Source organism: Pleurodeles waltl, chromosome 11, assembly GCF_031143425.1.
Source record: "Pleurodeles waltl isolate 20211129_DDA chromosome 11, aPleWal1.hap1.20221129, whole genome shotgun sequence".
In the NCBI taxonomy this organism is placed as follows: domain Eukaryota; kingdom Metazoa; phylum Chordata; class Amphibia; order Caudata; family Salamandridae; genus Pleurodeles; species Pleurodeles waltl.
The window spans coordinates 639823622-639847767 of NC_090450.1; positions in this window are offsets into that span (position 1 = coordinate 639823622).

Here is a 24146-nt window from a genome sequence, read left to right on the forward strand (position 1 = left end):
ATGGGGAGATTAACTGGAACCTGCTAGAGTCCTTTTGTCTTCATACTGAAGTTGCAGAGAAGTGGGTCTCTGGAACAAATGTTTCAAATTGTGACTTCTGGCAGGCAGGTTGCTTCCTCCTTACCCCTGCTCTACTCAGGTGCCATTCTATTTTTGGTATTTTTCCCCGTTTCTTGGTTCTGCCTCGCCGCTGCGTCCCCGAAGCCCAGCCCCCCTCCCTCCACCTCGATTGTCCGTTCCCTTTTCCCACCTCAGAGCCTTGCTGCCCGCCCCCCCTGCTCTCCCATTGGACGTTCCCTCCCTCCTCCCAGCTGCCACTCCCTCCCACCTCCCCTCTTATGCCGGCTGCAGCGTGGTGAAAGAAGCAACCATTGACCCTGCTTCTGGCAGGCAGGCCACTTCCTCCTCACCACTGCTCTAATCAGGTGTCATACTTTTTTAAATGTTTTTTGCCCCATTTCTCGGCTCTGACTCGCTGCTGCGTCCCCGTCCCCTCCCTCCACCTCGATTCTCCGTTCCTTTTTCCCGCCTCAGAGCCTTGCTGCCCTGCCCCCCCTGCTCTCCCATTGGATGTTCCCTCCCTCCTCCCAGCTGCCACTCCCTCCCACCTCCCCTCTTATGCTGGCCGCAGCACGGATGTGCCCAGCGGGTGTGCCGTTGGCGCGTCAAGGGCGCACCAAAGGCAAACCCGTCTGCGCCTGTCCGCACCAAGACCGCGCCCAGCGCCAGACCCCCTGGCTAACACGCCATGGACCACCAATCACCACTACACTGCCAATGACCTCCACACCCTCAATCCAAGACACTCCTCTATCTGCTTCCAGTCCACTCCGACGCGCACCAAAGGACTCTTCTCCTGCAAAGCCTGCAATTTCACCTGCAACCTAACCTCCAAGCTCCAACTCAAAGCCTCAGACAGCCGCCTAAGATGCATCCGGCTTAACACCCGCTCCGTCCACAAGCATGCAATCGAACTCTGGGACCTACTGACCACATCCTCGCCCAACGTCGCATTCCTCCCCGAACCTTGGATGAATTCGGCCTCGGAACCAGACATAGCCATAGCCATACCAGAAAACTACAAGATCACCAGAAGAGACAGCAGCAACAAACCAGGCGGAGGTATAGCCATAGTCCACAAAAACACCATGAGAATCTCCACCAGCTCCCATGACACCATCAAATCCACCGAGCACCTCCATTTCAAAATCCACATCAACGCCAACACCACCCTCAGAGGAACACTGGTCTATAGACCCCCAGGCCCCAGACCGCAGTTCTGCGACGACATCACCAATGGCATCAGCTCCCAAGCCCTCGCCTCAACGGACTACATCCTTCTCGGTGACCTGAACTTCCACCTAGAAAACAACAACAATATCAACACCACCAACCTAATCGCCAACCTCGCCAACCTTGGCCTCAAGCAACTCGTCACGTCACCCACCCACACCGCAGGACACACACTCGACCCCATCTTCTCAGCCAGAAACCACGTCTCCTTCAGCCACACCACCAAACTCCTATGGACCGACCATCGCTGCATCCATTTCTCCTTTCAGAAGCCGGTCACTCACCACCTCACCACTAAATCCCCCCCACCGCTACTGGAACAGAATCTAAACAGAACAGTTGATCCCCACCCTCACCCAGGCACCCCCTTCCAGGACCCCAGCACAGCTGCCACCTACCTGCACAAATGGCTAGAAGACTGCGCCAACACCCTTGCACCACTCAAACAACCCTCAGACTCCCACCACAGACCCAAGGCCAGCTGGTTCACCCCCAACCTGCAGGTCTCCAAACGGGAATGTCGAAGAATGGAGAAGACCTGGCGCCTTGCACCCACCGAATCCAAATACAGCGCCCTCAAGACTGCCATCTGCAAACATCACCAGCTGATCCGCACTACCAAAAGAACCAACTACAAAAGCCGAATAGACACCAATGCCCACAACAACAAAGAGCTCTTCTGCATCATCAAAGAACTCTCCAACCCCAGGACCTGCTCCCACGAACCCTCGCCATCACAGGAACTCTGCAACTCCCTCGCCACTCACTTCCATAAAAAGATTGAAGACATCCACAACAGCTTCGAACCCCAGACCCATCAGCCAACAACAGACAACCATGAACCCAACGCATCAAACTACACCAAACCTCTATGCTCCTGGACCCATGTAAACAATGAAGACACCATCAACACCATGGCCTCCATCCACTCCGGCTCCCCCTCGGACCCCTGCCTGCACCAGATCTTCAACAAAGCCAGCAACATCGTCGCACCCCACCTCTGCGCAATCATCAACAGCTCCTTCGAGACAGCCACCTACCCGGAGAGATGGAAACACGCTGACATCAACGCCCTGTTAAAGAAACCCAAAGCAGATCCAGATAACCCCATTAACTACCGACCTATCTCCCTCCTCCCCTTCCCAGCGAAGGTCATTGAAAAAATCATGAACAGCCAACTTTCTCGCTACCTTCCCGCTAAGTGCTCGATACCTCCCAATCCGGATTTCGCTAGAACCACAGCACAGAGACCGCACTCATTGCTGCCACAGATGACATCAGGACCATGCTCGACAAAGGCGAAACCGCAGCGCTCATCCTCTTGGACCTTTCCACAGATTTCAACACTGTCTGTCACCTCACCCTTCGAAAATGCCTCCACAACACCCGAATCCACGGCAAGGCCCTCGACTGGATCTCCTCTTTCCTCTCCGTCAGAACACAGAGAGTCTGCCTTCCGCCCTACCTGTCCGAATCCTCCAAAACCGGCTGTGGCGTCCCTCAAGGATCCTCCCTCATCCCAACACTTTTCAATGTTTACATGGCTCCCCTCACCAACATCGCACGATCCCACCACATCAACATAGTATCCTACGCAGACGACACCCAGCTGATCATCTCCCTCACGAAAGACCCCACAACAGCAAGAAACAACCTCCACAAGGGACTTCACGCTATCGCTGACTGGATGGATTCAAGCCGCCTCAAGCTAAACACAGACAAAATGGAGGTCCTCATCCTCGGCAGCAACCTCTCTGCCTGGAACGACTCCTGGTGGCCTACCTCACTCGGAGCCACTCCCACCCCCACCACCCAAGTGCGGAACCTGGGCATCATCCTTGACTCAGCGCTCAGCATGACTCAGCAGGTCAACGCAGTCTCCTATTCCTGCTACAACACCCTCTGCATGCTCCACAAGATCTTCAAGTGGATTCCCGTCAAAACCAGAAAAACAGTCACCCACGCCCTAGTCAGCAGCCGACTGGACTTCGGCAACGCGCTCTATGCAGGAACCAAGGCCAAACTACAAAAGAAAATGCAACGTATCCAAAACGCCTTTGCCCGACTCATCCTTGACGTCCCACGCCGCAACCACATCTCTTCCCACCTCAGAGAGCTACACTGGCTACCCGTATCGAAGAGAATTACCTTCAAACTACTCACCCACGCACACAAAGCCCTCCACAACACAGGTCCGGCCTACCTCAACGACAGTCTCATCTTCTACACCCCCACCTGCCAGCTCCGCTCCGCCAGCCTCGCCTCCGTCCCCTGCATTCACCGCACCACCACCGGAGGAAGATCCTTCTCTTACCTCACCGCAAAGACCTGGAACTCCCTACTGCTCCAACTACGCCAGACCCAAGATCTCCTGGCCTTCAGAAAACGCCTCAAGACATGGCTATTCGACCAATAGCCCCTCCCCCAGCGCCTTGAGACCCTGACGGGTGAGTAGTGCACTTTATAAATTGATTGATTGATGGAATTGTGTGAGTTGGAAAGCCTGAATCTTTTCAGTCTCATCTTTCCAATGTTTTGCATTTCGCACGATCTCTTGCCCAGCCATGTCTGGCAGTGTCTAGAGTTAAAGGTTATTCGGCTGCCCTGACACTTTCACGTAGATTCCTAAACAGCCATAGGCTTTTTAGATTGCCACTGTAGTAGTTCTTTCTAATAAGCTTACTTTACTTGTTTCCTCCCAATCCATTAATTTTTCATCAGTGGAATTTCAATCTTGTACTGGCATTTCTTATGCCATCCTCATTACAACCTCTGCCCAGTTTTACCTTTCACTCTGAAGAAAGTATCAAAGGTGGCAATAACTTTATCCCACAGAGTTGGAGCACTTCAGGCACTCCCAATTTTCATTGCTTTCTACTTAGAAAAGTTGGTTTGCCCTAGCTGCCCAGCCTTCTATTATCAAGTGCTACCCATCTTTCATATGTGCCATTCTGTTGCTCTCCTATCTTTTTTCCATCTCATTTAACTAAGGAGGAAGAACACTGCATAGACTGGATCCCATGTTGGAATTTCTTACCACTTTGATTGCCTTTGAAAGGACAGAGTTGAGGTTATGACTCAGGCTCAGTACAGATGCACAATAAGGCATGAAGTGTGGAATGCTGGGAATAGGAAACTGAATAAGTTGGGAACACAGGACCAATATTTGCTAGTGTAGAGAGCCACCCGGGCTCTCCTATACTTTCTTGCCCTCTGAGGGCAAGGGGGCGGGCGAAAGCCTGAGTTTATAAATAAAGATAGGGCTGCAGACCCGGCAGTGATTACCTGATGCAAGTGTGCTGTGGTGCGTTATTAGTTACGTGAGTGGAGGCCCACATTGCACTGTTGACGAGGACAGGATCTGCGAAGGCGCGGAGAAAAGAAAAGAAAAAAACCAAACAACTAACCCGGTGTGCACGATCGAATCAGACTCACGAGTCTGGTGGTGGACCCCCCCATTCCCTGTGGCCGGACTGCAGGCACGGAGCGTGCCCCGTGTGACGACGTCATACATTTACGAGCGGTTTATGTTGTCAAAGCAGACCGAGGCACTCTGCTGGGGAGCATTACTGCAGAAGATCTGGAACTAGTTTTCTTTGCACGTCAAGTGTATGAGTCACACACCGAATCTCTTCTCAGTGAGTTCCTGCAGCTATTCACAGGGCTAGGGAAACTCAAGGGCAAATGCGTCAAACTGCACATTGACCCTGATGTGACACCAGTGGCTCTGAGACACCGGAGAGTGCCTTTTCATCTCAGGCCGGCAGTGGAAAGAGAACTGCAGCTGTTGGAAGACCAAGGGGCGATTGAAAAGGTTGACGGGTCCACCCCCTGGGTTTCACCGTTGTTAACTGCTCCCAAACCCAAGCAACCAGGGGACATCTGCCTCTGCGTCGATCTGTGTCTCCCCAACTGTGCCATTAGGAGAGAACATCACATAACACCCACCATGGATGACATTATTGCGGACTTGAATGGAGCTCAGTGGTTCTCCAAGCTCAACCTGAACTCTGGATATCACCAGCTAGAGCTACACCCAGACAGTAGAAACATCACCACGTTCTTGACCCATGTGGGGCTAGGACGATACAAGAGTTTGAGCTTTGGGGTGTCGTCGGCAGCTGAAGTATTTCAAAACTCCATCAGGGAGACACTCTCAGGGTTGGCAGGAGTAATCAACTTGAGCAACTACATCTTGATCTATTCTGAGACGCATGAGGAGCATCACCGCCACTTGAGGGCCACACTGCAGAGACTTGCAGACGCAGGTCTCACCCTCTGCAAGAGAAAGTGTGCATTTTACCAGACATTGGTTGACTTCTTTAGGTACATATTCTCCAGGGATGGCCTGCAGGTAGACCTGCGGAAAGCTGACGCTATCTGTCAAGCTGCAATCCTGCAGAATGCAACCGAAGTGAGGAGTTTCTTGGGGATGGCGACATATTGCGGCAGGTTCATTCCCAAGCTGGCCACTATGGCAGAACCACTTCGGCAGCTCACAAAAGCAAGTCACAAGTGGGAATGGAGCCCAGACACTGGCAAAGTGTTCCACAACGTGAAAGAGGCCCTTCTTGACAAGGTGACCATGGCCTATTTTCATCCCAAAAAGCGGACCGATGTAGTGGTGGATGCCAGCCCTGTAGGTTTGGGAGCCGTCCTACTGCAAGAACAGTATCACCAGGAGTGGGCCCCAGTGGCGTATACCAGCAGGGCATTGTCTGATGTGGAGACCCGGTACGCCCAGGTAGAGAGGGAAGCACTGGCGATTCATTGGGCGTGTAAACACTTCTATCTGTACCTTTATGGGCATGAGTTCCAAGTGGTGACAGACCATAAGCCTTTTGTCTCGTTGTTTGCGGGGACCATGCGCCTGGCTCCCCCACGGATTGAGTGCTGGGCTGTCCTGCTCCAACCCTACCAGTTCACGGTTACTTACAGGCCTAGTGCGAATAACCCTGCAGACTGCTTGTCCAGGCACCCCTCAGTGGATACCCTTGACGTGTTCCATGAAGGGGATGTAGAGAACACAGAGAGCTTTGTGAACATGATCATCCAGTTGGCCTGCCCGTGGCCCTAACAGTGACGGACATCGCAGAAGCAGTGAAGGTGGACCCAGTGCTTACCCACGTCAGAGAAGTGCTCAGCAGAAGACAATGGAAACACTTCCTTGGAGGGGTGAGAACATATGACCCAGAAGAAAGAGCCAACATACAGGGGATGTGGAAAGTGAAGGATGAGCTCTCTGTAGGAGGTAATGGTCTTGTCTTGCGAGGACAGAGGATAGTCTTGCCCAGCTGCCTCTGGAACCGCATGGTGGAACATGCCCACCAGGGTCACCAAGGAGCCGCCAAGACAAAAGCGCAGCTTAGAGCCAAGGTATGGTTCCCCGGCATGGAACCATACCTGCTTACATGGATGCAAAGGTGGACACCCTAGTTCGAAACTGTCACTCCTGCATCATTACCTCAATTGACCAGCATGTTTGTCCAGTGGTCACAGAGCCTCCCAGTCAGAAGCCATGGTTCAAACTGAGTATGGACTTTGGAAGTTTTCCCGATGAGCGGCTGACAACTGTCATGATCGATTTATACACCAAGTTTCTCGTAGTGGAGGTGGTACCCTCCACGTCGTTTGAAATTGTGAGACCTGTGTTAGACAAAACTTTTGCAGTTTTCGGACTCCAAGATGAAATCTGCACAGACAGTGGTCCGCCCTTTCAGGGCCAAGACTTCAAGAACTATATGGAGAGGTTTGCAGTAAGGCATCACAAGATCATGCCCTACTGGCCACAGGCCAACGGGGATGTGGAAAGGTTCATGAGGACCCTAACCTGTGCTTTGAGAATTGCGGTAGAAAGGTGCGAAGATGCAGAACACTGTTTGCACTAATTTCTAAGGGCCTACAGACAGACACCCCACAGTACCACTAATTTTTCTCCAGCTGTGTTGATGTTTAAGGTAGCCCATCGAGCTTGCATCCCAGCTGACTCTCAGTGGGAGTCTCTGGAGTTAGATGTGGAACCCACCCAACGACGTCGGATGCAGACCTATCAGAAGGCGAATGAGTGCAGGAGAACACACCCCTGCGATTTCTGTGTGGGTGACCGTGTGTAGGAGGCTGGCGTGGCTTATAGTGGGTACCTTGTGGTACTTACACTTTGTGCCAGGTCCAGTTATCCTTCATTAGTAGATTAGAGGTGTTCTAGCAGCTTGGGCTGATAGAGGTAGCTATAGCAGAGCAGCTTAGGCTGAACTAGGAGACATGCAAAGCTCCTACTATACCACTAATATCACTTAGCACTATATCATAAGAAAACACAATACTCAGAGTTACTAAAAATAAAGGTACTTTATTTTAGTGACAATATGCCAAAAGTATCTCAGAGGATATACTCCCTTAGGAGGTAAGTACAATACACAAAATATACACACACAAACCAAATCAGGTAAGTAGAACAGTTAGAAAAGTAGTTCAAACACTGTAAAACACAATAGAATGCAATAGGGAGAAATAGGCCTGGGGCAACACAAACCATATACTCCAAAAGTGGAATGCGAACCACAAATGGACCCCAGGCCTAGTGTAGTGTGTAGAGGGTTGCTGGGAGTGTAAGAAAACACTAAGGGTGTCCAAGATACTCCAACCCAAGACCCTGAAAAGTAGGAGTAAAGTTCCCCTACTACCCCAGAAAGACCGTAAAGTCGAGATAGGGGATTCTGCAAGGACAACAACTGACTGCAAAACACTGAAGATGGATTCCTGGACCTGAGGACCTGTAAAGGAAGGGGACCAAGTCCAATAGTCACGAAAGTGTCCAGCGGGGGCAGGAGCCCACTAAGCCCCGGAAGAAGGTGCAAAAGGGCTGCCTCCGGGTGGAAGAAGCCAAAGATTCTGCAACAACGGAAGGTGCCAGGAACTTCTCCTTTGGTCAAAAGATGTCCTACAGCGTGCTGGAGGATGCAGAGTTATTTCCATGAAGAAATATGGCAAACAAGCCTTGCTAGCTGCAAGAGTCGCGGTTGAGGATTTTGGGTGCTGCCAGGGCCCAGGAAGGACCAGGAGGTCGCTTCTTGGAGGAGGAGACAGAGGGGGCACTCAGCAACACAGAGAGCCCATGCAGATACAGACAGCACCTGCAGAAGCACCTGAACAGGCACTTAGAAGATCTGAGGACGACAGTTAACTCAGAGCAACAAAAGAGGACCCCACGACGTCGGAGTCCAACTCAGAGAGTTGGGCAATACAGAATGGAGTGCTGGGGACCTGGGCTAGGCTGTGCACAAAGGAAATCTTGCAAAAGTGCACAGAAGCCTGAGCAGCTGCAGTTCACGCAGTACACAGGTTTACTGTCTGGCGTGGGGAGGCAAGGACTTACCTCCACCAAATTCGGACAGAAGGGCCACTGGACTGTTGAAGACACTTGGACCCAGCTCTTGTGTTCCAGGGACCACGCTCGTCGGGATGAGAGGGGACCCAGAGGACCAGTGATGCAGAAGTTTGGTGCCTGCATTGGCAGGGGGAAGATTCCGCCGACCCACGGGAGATTTCTTCTTGGCTTCCAGTGCAGGGTGAAGGCAGACAGCCCTCAGACCATGCTCCACCAGGAAACAGTATAGAAAGCCAACAGGATGAGGTGCTACAATGTTGCTGGTAGTCTTCTGGCTACTTTGTTGCGGTTATGCAGGGGTCCTGGAGCAGTCAGCGGTCCATCCTTGGCAGAAGTCAAAGAGGGAAGTGCAGAGGAATTCTGGTGAGCTCTTGTATTCGTTATCTGGTGAGATACCCACTGGAGAGACACTAAATAGCCCACAGAGGAGGATTGGCTACAGAGAAAGGTAAGCACCTATCAGGAGGGGTCTCTGACGTCACCTGCTGGCACTGGCCACTCAGAGCTGTCCATTGTGCCCTCACACCTCTGCATCCAAGATGCCAGAGGTCTGGGACACACTGGAAGAGCTCTGGACACCTCCTCTGGGAGGTGCTGGTCAGGGGAGTGGTCACTCCCCTTTCCTTTGTCCAGTTTCGTGCCAGAGCAGGGCTGGGGGGCATCCCTGAACCGGTGTAGACTGGCTTATGCAAGTAGTGCACTATCTGTGCCCTTCAAAGCATTTCCAGAGGCCAGGAAAGGCTACTCCTCCCAGGCCCTTCACACCTATTTCCAAAGGGAGAGGGTTTCTCTCTCAGAGGAAATCCTTTGTTCTGCCTTCCTGGGACCAGGCTGCCCAGGCCCCAGGGGGGCAGAAACCTGTCTGAGGGGTTGGCAGCAGCAGTAGCTGCAAAGGAGACCCCAGAAAGTTAGTTTGGTAGTACCCGGGCTCTACGCTGGAGACCCGGGGATGCATGGAATTGTCCCCCCACTACCAGAATGGTATTGGGGTGACAATTCCATGATCCTAGACATTGTACATGGCCATGTTCGGAGTTACCATTGTGACGCTACATATAGGTATTGACCTATATGTAGTGCACCCGTGTAATGGTGTCCCCGCACTCACAAAGTCCGGGAAATTGCCCTGACCAATGTGGGGGCACCTTGGCTAGTGCCAGGGTGCCCACACCCTAAGTAACTTTGCAGCTAACCTTCACTAAGTGAGGGTTAGACATATAGGTGACTTATAAGTTACTTAAGTGCAGTGTAAAATGACTGTGAAATAACGTGAACGTTATTTCACTCAGGCTGCAGTGGCAGTCCTGTGTAAGAATTGTCTGAGCTCCCTATGGCTGGCAAAATAAATGCTGCAGCCCATAGGGATCTCCTGGAACCCCAATACCCTGGGTATCTAGGTACCATATACAAGGGAATTATAAGGGAGTTCCAGTGTGATAATCAGAATTGGTAAAATTAGTCACTAGCCTGCAGTGACAATTTTAAAAGCATAGAGAGCATAAACACAGAGGTTCTGGTTACCAGAGCCTCAGTGATACAGTTAGGCACCACAGAGGTAACACATATAGGCCACAAACTTATGAGCACTGGAGTCCTGGCTAGCAGGATCCCAGTGACACATATCAAATACACTGACAACATAGGGTTTCCACTATAAGCACTGGGGCCCTGGCTAGCAGGATCCCAGTGAGACAGTAAAAACACCCCGACATATACCCACAAACAGTCCAAAAGTGGGGATAACAAGGCTAGAAAGAGTCTACCTTCCTACACTGTGTAGTTGTGAAGAGCCGGCGCCCTGGAGGGAAGTTTCAGACACCATTCGAGGTGTGGGAGGTAGTAAAGGTACACAGATCCATGGTGACCGCTTGTCGAGGAGAGAGGCGAGTGACTTTGAATTGCGTACACTACAAGCAGGCCGGTGAGTGAAGGATGACCGAGGAGGAAGAGGAAGATGGTGCTGTGGTAGAAAGTGAACATGGAGCGGAAGGAGGAATGAACACTCGAGAGGTCTCGCCACCGATAGAGGTGAATCGGTCTGGTGAAGTTGAGGAGGAAGCGCAGGCAGGTTGGAGTGAGAGGTATCATCTTCGACCTAATCCTGCTCCCAGCCAGAGACTGAAAAATGTTGCTTGCTGATTAACAATTTAAGGTCGAGAGAACTCTGCTGCCTATAAGTAGGTGAAGACACCCTACCTTAAGGACATGGCGGTGAGAACAACCGTGGGTGAAGCGACTGCTTTGAAGGAGGCACCTGTATTTGAACATCGTTACTGTTACGTTTTTGTTGCCTCTTATTTCTTTTGTTCATTTCATTCTTTCTTTTCTTTATTAAACCTTTGGAGGGATGTAGAGAGACACCCGGGCTCTACTATACTTTGTTGCCTTCTGAGGGCAAGGGCCGGGCGAAAGCCCGAGTTTATAAATAAAGATACGGCTGCTGGCCCGGAAGTCCGTGTGATTACCCGATACGTTAATTGTTATATGAGCGGGGGCCCACATTACAGTTAGATAGACGTTCGACTCACTAACTCATTTTATGTCATTTGTGGCAGAGCAATACTTAAGGTCCGCCATGGAGCAAATATTTGCCTGGCAACGGGTTGTAAAGTTGATGTGGCTCTTTGCTTTCGTACCATTTAACACTCATTATCTCTCTATCGCATTTGTTGTTTTTCATCCTTTCAGATCCCATCGGTATATTCCCCATTAGGTCTCCTTTACTCCCTGTTGCTGTGTTTTGTGCTTTCTCGTTTCCTCTTGTGTCCTACTTCATGACTGGAAAGTTTGTGGTGGTGTTCAGGGGCCCTGTGTTGGATTCCTGGCCTTTGGCATAACAAAGGCCGCCGTAGTCCCCGAGGGGGGCACGAGCTCCAGAGGGGCCCTCAGCACAGTACCCTGCCTTGAGAGCTCCTGAGTGACTCCGTAGGCGAGGCCCCTCCATAAACTGTACCGGAGGAGGGTGGCGGGGTGGGTGTCAAGTTTCGTTACGCCACTGCTTTAGGCTTGTCTTCGAAACACCTGGTTCCGAGCCAAGTAAGTCTCTCGACCACTGTTATATTCTTAATGTTCAAGCCAGCTGGTTATACTTACCGGTTATCCTCTGCTTTCGGTGGAGCAGACTCAGTAGGTCATGTCTATGCAACATTGAGAGAGAGTTGTGCTGTCCTCCGACTAAAATAAACCTCTGACCCTGTTTACCAGGCAGGTCGCTCCCCTCACCGCCACGCAACCCCTGTGAGACCGCTGACCGCTGCTTTATTCCTGTGTCCTTTTGCTGCCTTGTACTGCTCCCCTCACCTTTTTCTGCCCAGTTTGTGGTCCTAAATCTCTGTTTCCCTGCGCACCGCGTCTCCCCCTCGCCGCCCGATTCCCGCCGCCGCGTCCCGTAGCTCCGCCCCCCTCGCACCCCATTGGCCGCCCGCTACCACCTCCCAGCTGCTCCTCCCTCCCTCTCCCACTCACATGGAGGCCGCGCAGCGGTAGAAAGAGTGACCTCTGACCCTGTTTACCAGGCAGGTCGCTCCCCTCACCGCCACGCAGCCCCTGTGAGACCGCTGACCGCTGCTTTATTCCTGTGTCCTTTTGCTGCCTTGTACTGCTCCCCTCACCTTTTTCTGCCCAGTTTGTGGTCCTAAATCTCTGTTTCCCTGCTCACCGCGTCTCCCCCTCGCTGCCCGTTTCCCGCCGCCGCGTCCCGTAGCTCTGCCCCCCTCGGACACCATTGGCCGCCCCGCTCCCACCTCCCAGCTGCTCCTCCCTCCCTCTCCCACTCATATGGAGGCCGCGCAGCGGTAGAGAGAGCGACCTCTGACCCTGTTTACCAGGCAGGTTGCTCCCCTCACCGCCACGCAGCCCCTGTGAGACCGCTGACCGCTGCTTTATTCCTGTGTCCTTTTGCTGCCTTGTACTGCTCCCCTCACCTTTTTCTGCCCAGTTTGTGGTCCTAAATCTCTATTTCCCTGCGCACCGCGTCTCCCCCTCGCCGCCCGTTTCCCGCCGCCGCGTCCCGTAGCTCCGCCCCCCTCGCACCCGATTGGCCGCCCCGCTCCCACCTCCCAGCTGCTCCTCCCTCCCACTCATATGGAGGCCGCGCAGCGGTAGAGAGAGCAACCTCTGACCCTGTTTACCAGGCAGGTCGCTCCCCTCACTGCCACGCAGCCCCTGTGAGACCGCTGACCGCTGCTTTATTCCTGTGTCCTTTTGCTGCCTTGTACTGCTCCCCTCACCTTTTTCTGCCCAGTTTGTGGTCCTAAATCTCTGTTTCCCTGCGCACCGTGTCTCCCTCTCGCCGCCCGTTTCCCGCTGCTGCGTCCCGTAGCTCCGCCCCCCTCGCACCCCATTGGCCGCCCGCTTCCACCTCCCAGCTGCTCCTCCCTCCCTCTCCCACTCATATGGAGGCCGCACAGCGGCTGCGCCTAAGGCAAGCCTGTGCCCAGCGCCAGACCCCCTGGCCCCCGCAGAGGCCAGCCCACCCGCAAGACCTACAACGCCGCCACTCTCATCACAATCAACACCGGCCGGATCCCCGGCTGCTGCAGAGCCACCCCTAGACGTACCCACGGGCCCTTCACCTGCCAATCCTGCAAGTTCTCCTGCATTCAGACATGGACCGCACCCGCCAAGCCAAGCACCAGCAGCAACCACCTGAAGTGCATCCTGCTCAACACCCGCTCTATCCACAGACACGCCGTGGAACTCTGGAACCTGCTCGACACCACATCTCCAGACGTCGCCTTCCTCACAGAAACCTGGATGAACGCCTCCTCAGCGCCCGACATCGCCATCGCCATCCCGGATGGATACAAGATCACCCGGAGGGACCGCGTCAACCAGACAGGAGGAGGCATCGCCATCGTCCACAAGAACACCATCCGCATCACGACCAACTCCGACGACACCCTCACAGTCGCTGAACATCTCCACTTCCAGATACACACCGACCCCAAGACCACTCTCAGAGGCACCCTCATCTACAGACCCCCAGGACCCCGCACACAATTCAGTGAAGACATCGCAGACTTCATCAGCCCACACGCCCTCCCCTCCGCTGACTACATCCTCCTAGGGGACCTCAACTTCCACCTGGAGAACAACAACGACAACAACACCACCACCCTGCTGGACAACCTCGCCAACCTCGGACTCAAGCAACTGGTGAACACCTCCACCCACTACGCCGGACACATGCTTGACCCAGTCTTCTCCTCCAGCAAGCACATCTCCTTCAGCCACTCCACCGGACTCCACTGAACAGACCACAGTTGCGTCCACTTCAGCTTCAGAAGAACCACGACTCACCACCACCCACAACAGGCTCCCCGCAGGAGCTGGAACAAGATCACCACCAACCAGCTCTCCACATCACTGAGCCAGAACCCTCCCGCCAGCTCAGCGGACTCCAACCAAGCAGCCAACAACCTCACACAGTGGATCACCAACTGCGCTGACAACCTCGCACCTCTGAAAACCCATCCCACCAGGCCCAACAGCAAGAAAGCCTCCTGGTTCAACAACGACCTCCAGAACTCCAAGAAGAACTGCTGCACCCTCAAGAAAGCCTGGCGAAAAAACCCGACCACAGACAACATGACCGCCCTCAAGCACGCCTCCCGCAAACACCACCAGCTGATCCACACCACCAAGAAGACAGCATTCAAAGAACAACTAGACAACAACGCACACAACAGCAAGGAACTCTTCAGCATCGTCAAAGAGCTCTCCAACCCCAGCGCCGGAAACAACAACATCACTCCCTCACAAGACCTCTGCGACTCACTCGCCTCGTTCTTTCACCGCAAGATCGCCGACATACAAAACCGCTTCGGCGCACAGACCACGCACCCAACCACCAAACCGACGCCCCCCAACACCACCCTCCGCGCCTGGACCCCGGTCAGCACCGAAGACACCATCCAGATGATGAACACCATCCATTCTGGTTCTCCAACCGACCCATGCCCCCACCACGTCTTCAACAAAGCCGACTCAGTCATCGCACCCCATCTCCGGGACATCATCAACTGCTCCTTCAACACCGCCACCTTCCCGGAGAGCTGGAAACATGCCGAACTCAGCGCCCTCCTGAAGAAACCATCAGCAGACCCCACCGACCTCAAAAACTACCGCCCCATCTCGCTCCTCCCGTTTCCTGCCAAAGTCATTGAGAAGACCGTCAACAGACAGCTAGCCGCCTTCCTCGAGACTAATGGATCCCTCGACCACTCGCAGTCCGGCTTCCGAGCCAACCACAGCACCGAGACCGCCCTCATCGCAGCCACCGACGACATCCGAGCCCTGCTCGACAACGGGGAGACAGCGGCCCTCATCCTCCTGGACCTCTCCGCAGCGTTCGACACTGTCTGCCACCGCACCCTAGTGCAGCGCTTCAGCAACATCGGAATCCAAGAGAAGGCACTAGAGTGGATCATCTCGTTCCTCGCCGGAAGAACCCAGAGAGTCCGCCTCCCCCGTTAAGATCCGAGGCCACTGAAGTCAGCTGCGGCATACCACAAGGATCATCACTCAGCCCCACCCTCTTCAACGTCTACATGAGCCCCCTCGCAGCCATTGCACGCCAACACAACCTCAACATCATCTCCTATGCTGACGACACCCAGCTGATCCTCTCCCTCACCAACGACCCAGCCACCGCCAGAACCAACCTGCACGAAGGGATGAAAGACGTAGCCGAGTGGATGATGAACAGCCGCCTGAAACTGAACTCAGACAAGACGGAAGTCCTCATCCTTGGATCATCACCCTCTGCCTGGGACGACTCCTGCTGGCCCCCTGCCCTGGGCAGCGCACCCAAACCAACGGACCACGCACACAACCTGGGCTTCATCCTGGACTCCTCCCTCTCGATGACTAGACAAGTCAACGCCGTCTCATCATCATGCTTCAACATCCTACGCATGCTCCGAAAGATCTTCCGATGGATCCCCACCGAAACCAGGAAGACGGTCACACAGGCACTCGTCACCAGCCGACTGGACTACGGTAACACCCTCTACACCGGAACCACGGCCAAACTACAGAAAAGACTCCAACGCATCCAGAACGCCTCTGCACGCCTCATCCTTGACATCCCCCGTCACAGCCACATCTCCGGACACCTAAGAGATTTGCACTGGCTCCCCGTCAGCAAGAGAATCACGTTCCGTCTCCTCACCCACGCACACAAGGCCCTCCACGACCTGGGCCCCAGGTACCTCAACAACCGCCTGACCTTCTACACTCCCACCCGCCAGCTACGATCGACCAGCCACGCCCTTGCCGCCGTGCCACGCATTAGAAAAGCCACCATGGGAGGAAGATCCTTTTCCTACCTGGCAGCCAAGACTTGGAACTCCCTCCCCATCCACCTCCGCCTGACCCAAATCAAATCAAATCATTAACATTTATAAAGCGCGCTACTCACCCGTGCGGGTCTCAAGGCGCTAGGGGAAAGAGGGGGTTACTGCTGCTCGAAAAGCCAGGTCTTTAGGAGTCTCCGGAAAGCAGAGTGGTCCTGGGTGGTCCTGAGGCTGGTGGGGAGGGAGTTCCAGGTCCTGGCTGCCAGGAAGGAGAAAGATCTCCCACCCGCCGTGGAGCGGCGGATGCGAGGGACGGAAGCGAGTGCGAGGCCAGAGGAACGGAGGAGGCGGGAGGGGACGTAGAAGCTGAGGCGTCGGTTGAGGTATTCCGGTCCCTTGTCGTGGAGGGCTTTGTGTGCGTGGGTGAGAAGTCGAAAGGTGATCCTTTTGCTGACTGGGAGCCAATGCAGGTGTCTCAGGTGTGCGGAGATGTGGCTGTTGCGGGGTACGTCGAGGATGAGGCGGGCCGAGGCGTTTTGAATGCGTTGCAGGCGATTTTGGAGTTTGGCTGTGGTCCCAGCGTAGAGGGTGTTGCCGTAGTCCAGGCGGCTCGTGACGAGGGCGTGGGTCACGGTTTTTCTAGTTTTTCTAGACCACCTCTCCTTCAGGAAGCAACTCAAGACCTGGCTGTTCGAGCAGTAGCGGTCCCCCCTGCCCCAGCGCCTTGAGACCCTCCGGGTGAGTAGCGCGCTATACAAATTTCTTGATTGATTGATTGATTGACTATTTGATGAATGAGACCCAGCCCGTTGTCTCTCTCACATGCTCCTTCCCGGTTTTCCCCAGTTCCCTCCGGTAGACACAGTTCCATCTTGTTTGTAGGAATTCAGGGACAGCTTGGTATTCTGGGGAGTCTTCATATGCGGAGCCTGTTTGTTTGTTTCTGAAAACCGCAATTAAGCGATGGCAGGCGGTATCACAAAAATAGATGTCGAATTATAAAGCGCTTATTGGGAATGAGTTTTTATATTACATTTAGTTAATCTATTGGTGCCTAGTTCTTGTACTCGTGTTACTTCCTTGCAACATACAGCAAATCTTGTAGCAAGTAATATTAAAAACTCCAAAAATAGTAATCACGTTTGAATAAGGGCAGCAAGGATTTCACAATCAGTTAATAATCTAATTGTAGTGTCTCCTGAGAAGTTTGATTGAGATCTGTGTAAAATTCTGTTTTTTGCTGTAACGTCAGGTTCATTGTTTGGCCCAACCCCAACGTTTTGCTGCAGAAACTTCTAAGTGGTTGGGCAGTTATGCCGACATTCAGTACTATAGTGCAGTACTGTGGTGCTCAGTTTAGTATTCTGTTGCCTTCATTCAACACTTCCCTTACAAATCTGGATTCCCTGCCCCCACCACCATACCCGTCCCTTCCAAATGTGGCAATGTTATGAGAATATAAAGTGTGCACCTTTAATTTTTCTCGGAAAACAAGTAATCAACATTCTAGGGCAGAATTAATGAAAAATAGTGCAATACAGTAAAGCAATCAAAGTTGCAACACTGTTGAATAAGGGGGTGAAATCATTGGAGAGCCATATCTACTAAAATATTATGCTGCTGCTCTCCTTTCCAACGCTGGTGCACAAACAGAAAATCCTAGTGCCACACACATGCCTTTGCACCACAGTACGAACGTGTGCGTGTGATTACTACCATAGGTTTCGTACGGAAAGGCAGCCTCTCAGTACAAAATACCAGGCCTAGTCACATTTTTTAAGGTTTCACACATTGTATGTGTGTCTCAAGTACAGTGCACAGTAGGAGAAATTAAAATATTTCTTATACTTAGTGCCTGCTCAAAGAGATGTAATTTTTTTCTTGCAAAGCGCTATTAGCCTTATTTTATGAGCTACAAGGTTTTGCACGGAAAATAAATATTTATCAACACCTTACAATGAGCTGCATCATTTTTCATGACTTAGTGGTGATGCGGAGTGTCGATACATCTTCCACTTTGTCTCTTAGACCTTTTCTCACGTGTGTATCACACCTCTGCAAACCTATTGCTCCATCTTCTTTTCAGAGGGAAGTCCCCAGCTTCACCCTTTTCACCCCTCACATTCTTTGCAGTACTAAAAAGCCATTAACTATTCAAAAGCCAAAACGATAAACGTTATCATGCATGCGTCTTTATATTTTATGTCACGTGTTTCTTTCTTTGGCCCTTAATAATAGCAACATGAATGTCTGGATCCACTAAATGGCAGCAGAAGAACGTATTAGGATTACATTTGATGTCCAATGGTGTCACGTAGAAGTACACAGAAAACCGAAAATGTTGAAATTGCATCAGCCACCATTCAGGGGTGTAGCTAGTAATGGTGTAGTAAGTGCAGCAGTTTATTTTTTTACAGCACTATTAATATATATAATAAATACATCCATAAATAGTGCAAGTGCAGTGCACCGAAGCCCAGACCCCTGAGGGACCCATTGAACTCTGATAATGACTGCATTTTACAATCAGACCAACTGTGGAAGGGGGCATTTTTCACGTTTTAGAGGACCACAACATGGGGTGAAACAGCTGTAATTGTTAATAATCTTTACATGGCATAAATAGTCTTTTTGAAGGTACCCTGGCTTCAAAAGTACGTTAGGCTTATCTTCTCCTTGCAAACATTCCATGTATTAAAAAAAAACATAGTTGTTCAGTGAAAATGTGCAAACACACAGCTTCTGTTTTGACGCCAGGATGAAACCCCTTAATAATTATTTGCATGTTGCATATTGATGATCACAGAAACTGGAAATTGGATGAGCTGCTGCCAGGGTCAGACTGGGACAGAAATTAGGACCGCGCACGAAAATAAAAGTGGCCCATTATTGAATCAGATAGCTAAAAAGTGACCCACGTTTGCAAACTAGGCAGTTTTGAACGTGTAAAACCGCGCAATACAAGTGTTTTGCAAGGAATGGAAGACTGCATGATTGGAACTTGCTGCATGCAAAGTGTGTTTTAATATCATGGAATTCTACTGTCAAAACCGGCCCAAGAGACGATAAATAGGCCTTCCAACAGCACAACACCACCCCACACCTTGACCTGTGAGGTCACCCCTGCGGGTGCTGCCTGATTTCCCGATAGGCCAGTCCGACCACGGCTGCTACTTCTGATCGCCATGACTAACCCCGGGTGTGGTGGAAGAACTGTTGTATTTCTTCCTTTAAGAAGACTTTTTAGTGCCTTTTAGCGAGGAGCTGTCCCCCTCATATGGAAGCTACTACCATAGCTGACCACTCCGAAGGCTAGAATGTACTTGCCGATGCGTCCTGGTCTCTGTACCAAAGAATAACAACAATAACATTAATATTTTCTTTTACAGCACACGCCGCGAAAAGGGTCGTATCAAGCCACATTAATTGTGAGACCAAGTAGAGTGGGACTGGGAATTGCCGAGTTGGTTACAACCTCCATGAAAACCCGGAGGCAGCTCAAAGTCACCAGTGTTCTTCCTGCTTCTCATCTCTGAAGGGAAGTCCGCAGAGGCGTTGTCTCAGTGCAGGCCTACTAGCGCCTTTAATGCACACTCCATTCACACTTCATGCGAGTCCACTGACTCATGGCTTGATCAGCAGGAGCGGTGACATCATGTGGGGCCCTAGCACTGACACATGAAGGCAGCTGATGAAGACGTGGCTAAGCGCCAGTCCCCCTTTCCTCGACAGCTCGGTGGAGGGCCTGCTCACAGCTCGGAAATGCTGCAATCTAAGTACAAATACCGTGGTATGTGGTTTTATACTTGTAAATTGAGGCGTTTTGCCCCTAAACAGAACTTGTGTTTGTCAATTGCAATTGCCCCATCTGTGGGTGGAAGGCAACACATGAAAATTAGTGTGTGTTCTTGGTGATGTAGTCAGTGTACTGTGTCCCATTCTTATATCAAACAGTGACAGAATCTGTGTGTATCTGAGTGTGTTGGTGTGTGTGTGTTGCTCTTTGTGTGTGCGCGCATGTGTTACTGTGTGTGTATTAGTAGGTGCATGTTAGTATGTGTGTGTATTTGCGTGCGCTCCTGCCTAAGGTCACAAGTCTCAGCTCACATTCCTTTTACCTCTGTGTGTAACTTCTGTGTACGATAGTGTACGTGTGAATGTGTGTGTTAGTGAGTGTCTCTGTGTTAGTATGTGCGGGTTAGTATGCGTCTGTGTGTATTTGCGTGCGCACCTGCCTAAGGTAACAAGATTCAGCGCACATTTCGTCTACCCTTTGTGTGCAGCTAATGTCTAGGATAGTGTGAGTGTGTGTAGGTGTTTCTGTCTGTATGTGTGCATCTTAGTGAGCGCGTGTGTTGCTCTTTGTGCGTAGGCACGCATGTTACTGTGTGTGTTAGTACGTGTGTGCTACTATGTGTGTAATGTAGCCAACGCCATGCACAGGCGTGATTTCGTCCTCTAGTTTATCTAATTTCTCGTCTGGTGTCACCTGGTGGTGCTGAGATGCGACCAATCTCTTTCCGATCCCTTAGACTGGTGGGTAGTTGTGAGTTTCATTTCAACCCGCTTCACTGTGTTTAATGAGGTACAGTAGCGGCCTTATTTCTGCCTGCAATGGAACGTTTCAGGAGGTACGTTTTCTTACAAGAAGCCTGAACAATAGAGCCACTGTACAAAATGTAAAAATCGGGAAGATCGGGGTTAAAGTCATTAGTTGTGTCCTGGTGATCCAGGTGACCCGTTTCTGGTGGCAGCGCTTGTGGAAGTAGTGCTGACGGTCTCGGGGATGCTCAAGACAGGGTCTGTGCATATCCTTTTATCAGTCTTCTGTGTCCTACAGCACTCACTGAGACTGACAGCTGCCTTCTGTGGACAAGAAGCACAGGTGGCCTGTGCACGTCCTTGCACTGTGGGACACATTGATGTGCCATCTGCTCCCGGGGGACATTACATCTCCCGTTGCAGATGGGAGCCAGCAGCCTTCTGTGGACAAGGGAATCAGGTAGCCTGTCCACGTCCCTTCACAGTTGGACACCATGGGAGCCAGTTTTTCTCTGGATATAAAAAACAAACGTGACCTTTGCACGTCCTTGCACTGTTGGACACATTAACGTGCCATGTCCTCCAGGGAATATTAAAACTTCCCCAATTCTATAAGTGCATAGGGGAGCCAGCTTCTCTCTGGGATAAAGGGCACACGTGGCCTTTGAATGTCCTGGCATTGCTCAACACACTGACATGCCATCTGCTCTGGGGGACATTACATACCCACCCCCGCCTGGGTCTGACTCTTTCGTTACCCTGCAGGGCCCTGGGCTGGACCTCCCAGTCTTAATCTTACACATGTGTGGCTCTGTCTAGGTCGGTCCCCTTCTGTACCCTGCATGGCATGGGTCTGGAACTCCCAGTCTCCATCCTACCTCTGTGTGGCACTCCCCCGTTAGATTAGGGATCCATCCATGAATCCACCTCTTCCATCATCCTGTCCATCCATATTGCCACCAAAACTATTTGTTTGACCATCCATTCACTCATCATTCCATGCCATATTTCCAAGTTATCCATCCTTCCACAACACCATCTGTTCTTCTATCCAATTCACCCATCCACATCTTCCTTCCTGCATCTGTCCATTTACCCCATAACCTCATCCATCCACCCATCCATCATAACCCACCCATCCATTCATTAACCCATCAGCACATTTGCCCATTCATCCATCCATTCTCCTCAAACACATCCATCCACTCATGCACCCATCCATCGACATCACCAGTCATCCAGCCATACACAACTACCTGCATGTATGCATCCCCCAATCCGCACATACACAACTGGTAAATAACACTGATTGATTTCTGAAAAAATGTATACAATTTTAAGGTATTCCAAGTCAGCAATTTAGCTCCTGTTTATATTTCACATGCTTTACTTAATCTTGCATTCCAAGAGTGCTCACTTTTTCCAGGCTGTTTTGTATTTCTGTATTTTTTTGTGTAGCATATTTCTCTCGTAGAGCACATACTTTGAAGTGAGTTGTTTTCAGTCATTTTTAAGGGGCCACCATTGAGAGCTCTGGAGCAAAAACTGAAGGCAGTTTAAATTTCTCACAGTACCTGTCAGTGGGTCAAAAAGGTGTTCAGAGTACTTGGTAATCCAGTCCTCAGCTTCTCTGCTGAACAAACAGAGTAATGGTCACTTATTCCAGTTGCAATTGTGATTCTGTGCAACTATGTGTGAAGGGGTCCAGACGTCCAGAGAGAGGGTTGAGTGGGGGTTGCAGACCCCAGTGGAAAACCTGGAGGGTCAGGGGTCAGCTCTGAGTGCAGAGCCCCCCAGGAATGACCTTGGTGAGACCCTTTCTGGGTTGGGGGGAATCCAGACTCTGTCAGATGGGCAGAGGTCAGGAGACCAGCTCCAGCCAGACTCTTGCGTGGCCCTTGTGGACGGTGTGTCCCTTGAGGGGGGTGAATGTGCCTGGAAGTCCTGGTGTGCCAGGCAATGATTCAACCGTGGGGGGGTGACTTTGGGTTGAATGATCAGGTTCAGGGGGTAAACTCTGACTTGATGGGTGATAGGTATGCCCCCCAGGAAGTCCTGGGTTGCCAGATGGTGGTCCAGTCTGTGGGTACAGACCCTGGACTAGAGGATCAGGGGCGGCGGGTACACCCTGACCTGAAGGGGGGGTGGTTTGCCCAATCACTCCCCAGTGTGATTTCAATGGGTACTCTCCCTGAGGGGGAGGTGCAGAACCCTGAGAGTAGGGGCAGGGGCGAGAGAGACTCACCCCTAAACCCAATGCAATCTAAGGGTACAGACCCTGGATTGGAATGCCAGATTCAGGGTGTCCCCCCTGACCTGGAGGATGGGGCTACTGCTAACAGTCCCCCTACCATGTTGTCTTCTGGGGGGGGCACTCCTAGTTGGGGGTGCAGGACCCCAGAAGGGAGGCAGGGGAGGGAAGCCTCACCCCTGGCCCTGGTCCAACCTGAAGGTACAGACCCCAGGTTGTAGGATCAGTTGCAGGTTAACAGCCCTGCACTAGTGGAAGAATTGTGCAGGACTGCTTCTATAAGCACCCTGACAATTTTTGACTCTGGGGGTGCCGCTCCTGGAGGGAGGGTACTGAGCCCCAGAAGGGAGGACCAGGGTCAGTTTGCCATCCCTGACTTGGTGGAAGGGAGAGTGATCAAAGGGTGCCAGGCACCTGGGGCTACCGCCCCCCACTCTCCACAGTCACAGTGGTTGGAGAGGCCTGAGGTCGGACTCTCATCCCTGACAGTTGTCAGGGGTCACTGTGGCTTGCTGTCCTGGTGGAGAGAGTTGCCCCTGGGGGGAGGGATGAGAGTCACACCCCAGGGTGGAATGGGCAACACCACTGTGTTGGCCCTGGTGGTACTATCTGCCCATTGGGATACATCTGTGAGCAAAGTAATATTAGGTGCTGCACAGATGGTGTCTGCAGATGTGGAGAAGGGTTCCCCATGGGTTAGCTTAGTGGGCCCTGAGAGTATGGAGAGAGGGATCCACCTGGAGTCAGGAAAGCGTAGAAGTGGAACAAGCCCCTACTGTTGTGGGCCTGGGTCCTTGTTCTATTGCCCCAATCAGGGAAGTACATCAAGGTATTGATTGTTCCCCCCGGCTTTAGGCTGGTAGGGGGTGGTGTTGGACTTTTTTGCTTATGCAGGGTCATCCCCAATCTTTTTGCCTCCTGCCTCATATTTTGTCTGACCTGTTGCTGTTGGCTGTTGAACTCTGAGCACTGCTAACCAGTGCTAAAGTGCATATTCTCTCTGTGTAAAGTGTATGTAATTGGTTTATTCATGATTGGCATATTTGATTTACAAGTAAGTCCCCAGTAAAGTGCCCTAGAGGTGCCAGGGCCTGTTAATCAAATACTACTAGTTGGCCTGCAGCACTGGTTGTGCCACGCACATAAGTAGCTCTGTAATTATGTCTCAGACCTGCCACTGCGGTGTCTGTGTGTGCAGTTCTTAACTGTAAATTCGACTTGGCAAATGTACCCACTTGCCAGGCCTAAACCTTCCCTTTTAGTAAATGTCAGACACCCCTACGATAGGCCTTAGGTAGCCCTAAGGGCTGGGTGCAGTGTATGGTTAAGGTAGGACATATAGGCGGTCATTCTGACCTTGGCGGACGGCGGAGGC